General features: G+C 39.9%; 1 long non-coding RNA gene across 1 annotated transcript; it reads right to left on the reverse strand.

Moving 5' to 3' along the window:
* Window positions 1–3,706: 3,706 nt before the first annotated feature.
* On the reverse strand, window positions 3,707–4,349 carry LOC126183271 (uncharacterized). Its single transcript, XR_007536718.1, has 3 exons — window positions 4,228–4,349; window positions 3,998–4,108; window positions 3,707–3,838 (listed from the first exon to the last, which is right to left on the reverse strand). It is a non-coding gene; the product is annotated as an uncharacterized LOC126183271 (long non-coding RNA).
* Between the last annotated feature and the right edge of the window lie 338 nt (window positions 4,350–4,687).

The raw sequence follows: 4,687 nt of genomic DNA on the forward strand, positions 1-4,687 counted from the left end.
CAAGTCGCAACTAAGAGTCGCAAGTAGCAACTAAAAAGCGCAGTTAACAGTGCCATCTGTTGGCCAAAGTTCGTACTACGTCCATCTCTGCGATACGGTATCGAGTCTAACTGCGATTTCCGTGACAAGTCGCAACTAAGAGTCGCAAGTAGCAACTAGAAAGCGCGGTTAACAGTGCCATCTGTGGGTCAAAGTTCGTGCTACGCCCATCTCTACGATACACTATTGAGTCCAACTGCGATTTCCGTCACAAGTCGCAACTAAAGTTACGTTGTGCAAGACGCGACAGTTGGCTGCGACTGCGACGCTGCCCCCTCCTCTTTTCCCACCCTGGCAGACGGCGACACGGCCGCAAGACGACTGGAGTCGTCGCTGTTTCCCAAGCACCGGTCGGCGGCGGCGGATTCAAATACATAAGAAAAATAAGAATTCCGATTTTCTTGCTGTAAAAAATACTGTATGTTAATGCAACAAAGTTACATCGGCTCCCAGAGTTAATTTTTCGATACAGATTCTCCTTTTACTTTAAAAAATTGAAAAGTATCTCTTCCGGTTTTGCGTGTTTTTTTCGCTGTATATTACTTCTCTATCAATTGTAAGGAAAGTAAAAGGCACAAAAAATTGATGTTTGCGTATCTTACAGTTTCACATAACAGCTTGATAATGAGGTGCCTATTTTTCCGATATTCGTCACAGTTATCCCGATACTTAATTTACAAGTAACCTACTGCATAAAATTTGAATTGTGTACAGTGAAAAATGTGGTCGCTGGCTACTTTACATATAGTTTACGTTAGGTCATACATCGTTGCCGATGAAAAGAAGCTAACATATCGAAATTATTTTTAAATTTGAGATCAGAATGATATCGAACTCCGTTACCGAGATTTGGGCTCATATATCTCCGGGAGCGTCGCGACTAGCCGCCAGTTCTGTCGACGCGCAACGAGAATCGTGTGGTCATCACACGATAGAGAATGCATTTGTTTTGTTTCGCTGACACATTTGGACCTAATGAAACAATTTTATGTCATATTTCTCCGGTATGAGTTACTAATATTTCTCCATATGCTCTTGACAATTTCATTTAAAATGCCACGAAATGTAGGTTTCTTAAACCCAAGTGATCAAGCAGAACCCATTTTCGTGGTTTTGCTGAGGCATCTGAACCTGTTCCAAGCTTTCTTTCTCGTTTATTTCTCTGATACGAGTCCCGAATATTCCTCCATCTGTTTTTGCACATTTCACCTAAAATTCCAATGAAAGATAAGTTTATTAACAATAAGTGCACACTTGCGTCATTGCATTGTTTCAAGTTCTTGACAACAAGATTGGGTTACACCTTAAACATCTCTAGAATTTTCATTCTGAACGTCTACAGTATACACTGGCAGAAATGTGGAAGAAATAATGTCTGTACTTGTTTACAAAATTTCCCCAAATTATACTTGTCAGTTTCTCCCATGCAGAAACTTTTGGAACAAGCTAAGGCAACTTTCATAGCCGACTGAGTCTTTATTCCCATCCAAATGAACTTCCATATTCTTATATTCTGACAGCATACATCGTTATGGATGACATGAACATTTAATCTTGCCAAGCTGCACTCAAAAGATGACTCCAGGATTTACAAAAGACGAATTTCAATTGTGAACTGTGTCAGACCAGAAGGGCCTTGTAAAACAGTAGTGCACTTTTGGCACAAGTTTTTTGAGCACCATCTTCTACCAATGAATTGAAGTGAATGTGACAAATTACTTATTGCAGCATACTGTTTGCGCAATCTGTTGAGAAACGCCTTCCTCAAAAATGAGCATCTATTGATTACAGAAAGGTGTACAACAATCTGGTGGTGGTTTTTCACAACTACAAGGTGTCATCAAGACACCAATCTACCGTTTACTTTCAAAGTGAAGGTATTGTAAAATGTAACTTTCTCGTTGTGCTTTAGATTGTTCATTTTATAATGTACTTGCCGTTTTCAATTTTTATCGTCGCAAAAAAGAGTAATGCGAAAATTGACCTTAAAGTTCATTTTCGTCATTCTAATTCTACATCTGCATGGATTATACTGATTTTCATAACAGGCCTGAAAAATTTGCATTAATGGGAAAATATTATATATTTCACTCACCTGCCAGTTTCAACTGTGCACCAATTTCTTCCCAAATTCTGTCTCTGAACATAGTGTGTCTATATTTAGGGTTCTTCAAATCGTAAAGGCAAGGATGTTGCGAGACCAGCTCACAGAGAATCACATCCTATGAGTGGCTCATTTCAGTTTTCCTTGACTGGCTCGACATCTTCCTGGCAGCCGTACGTCTTTGTGCCATGCAACTTCTGTCGCAACACTGCTCACTGGTGCAGTGCTGCGGCAGCTGCCGCAACAGTCGCGCGTCGCATCCCAAACTCGAACTGCGCATGCGCCAGCAAGCAACTTCTGACGTCACGTAGCGACCCGTCGCAGTCGCTAGTGTGCGTCGCGTCTTGGACAACGTACCTTAAGAGTCGCAAGTAGCAACTAAAAAGCGCAGTTAGCACTGCCATCTGTTGAGCAAAGTTCATACTATGCTATTCGCTACCGAGTCAAACTGCAATTTCTGTGACAAATCGCAACTAAGAGTCGCAAGTAGCAACTAAAAAGCGCAGTTAACATACTTTTCCTAGTGTCATCTGTTGACCGACGTACGTACTTCGTTATGAGAGCCTTGTGCCTCACGAGATCGATGTGCTGTGTGTGCATATGAAGGGCTTATTTCAATAATGGTACAAGTCCATTTTTGTTCATTTTGAGATACAGAGTCGTAAAGTTAAATGAGCGCTGACAAATCTGCATTTGAGATACCAGAAATATTCAAGCATATGGCTTCTTGCTAGAGATGAACCTTTATTTATGTTTGTTTGGATCACTAATTTCAGAAGCATTATAGACAGAAAAGTGGAGGTAATGGACTTGTACCACTATTGAAATAAGCCCTTCATATTATATGACGACATGCACATTCAGCATCAGTTATGGTTGGTCAAATACTGCTGTGACTCTGAATGTATTATATTAATAAGAAGCAACATTGCTTTTTCTCCTGAAAATACCAAGTAACGTAACAAATGTGTTTGATTCTGCTTCCAATATGACAGTTTTGGTTAATACTCCACATGCCTACAGGACTTTGCAATGTTAACACAGCAGAACTCAGACATCTGTATAAGTGTAGAGAAATGAAAACAGTCATATGAATGCCTCACTTTTGTTCCGACACAGTTCAAGACTCGGGAGAAAAGTTTTACACCTGGTGTTCTACATGGCAACTTCACACACAAGAACTTTTTGCCGACACTACTACCACCTACATAAGTAAGCTTATCCTGTGTTACTTTCAAGTAATGCACTTAAGCTAATCCTGATTTAACTGGAAGATCTGTACTTCCCACTTTCATATCAACAGCCTCAAAATGCATATTGTAGACTTCGGGATATGTTACAGGTCAGTGTCACACCAAGATTGTGGAGAAAGGGGGGGGGGCGGCATGTCACTCTCCAACAAGTGTTTACCAATAAGTAAGTGGCGGAAAATTATGGGTATAGTACGGCTTAAACACGTGGAAAATGAGATTTTTATTATTCACTCACTGTATTCGACATTTATTATTCCTTTAAAATCGCACAACGACTTCAATAAAACACAGTTTAATCATTCACACACTTATTTCACAATTATTTCACTTTTAAACTGCAAATCCTCTACGAGCTGTCTTGAATCTTCACGAGTCTCTCTCAAAAACAGCCTTGATGTGGATAGATACGTACAGCAACCAGTAATCAGAGTCAGAACTGTGTCTGCAAAAACACAAGGATTATTAAACAATTTTTGCTGTCATTAATTACTAGCAATATAATTGACAGAGTAGATTGCTGATATTTGCTATAATGAATATCACATTTGCAAGAACGATCTCACTGAAGTAATGAAGTCCATCGAAACGCTTAGAAACTAACCTCTCGTCTGACGAAAACGGTCTAAAGACGCAGTGGCAATTTCTTCAGATCTGTTGACAATGATATTTTGAGTTATCACTTTACTGAGTGACTGAAATGTAGTTCAGGTACCTGTGAACATAAACATATGTTAGAATTCATTTTCTAAATACGAACTATTACGGTACTGTACGGCTACTTTTTCTTCAATACAAAATTAAAGCCAACGGAAGAAAAAACGTAAAACATACTTGCCAATGACAGGTTTGTTGAGATGCAATTTTCTGTGTTGACAGATGTAACTTTTTCATACGGTGGTAAGTCACAGAAATCGCAGAAGTAGCAGAAGTCACAGAAATTGCAGAAGTAGCAGAAATCGCGGAAGTAGCAGAAATCGCAGAAATAGCAGTGGCGGAGGGATACACGACCTATGTTCCTTAACTGCGACTCTCAACTGCGACAAATCACAGTTAAGAATAACAGATACTGAAAAGTAGCATTCGCAGAAATCACTGATATCGGAAAATCGCAGTTTAGCCCATCACTAATATCTAGCATGTCAGATATTTTGAGCGTGCGTCTGAGCGTTGACCAATGAGATGGCACAACGCCACCTACGTCACAAGCACTTCGTCTCCCTTCAGTACAGAGTTGTGAGGCGCCATATTGGCATTCATTGCAAGCCTATTTGTATATATGCCGTTTCTGAGG

The sequence above is a fragment of the Schistocerca cancellata genome, chromosome 4 (assembly GCF_023864275.1).
Source record: "Schistocerca cancellata isolate TAMUIC-IGC-003103 chromosome 4, iqSchCanc2.1, whole genome shotgun sequence".
Lineage (NCBI taxonomy): Eukaryota > Metazoa > Arthropoda > Insecta > Orthoptera > Acrididae > Schistocerca > Schistocerca cancellata.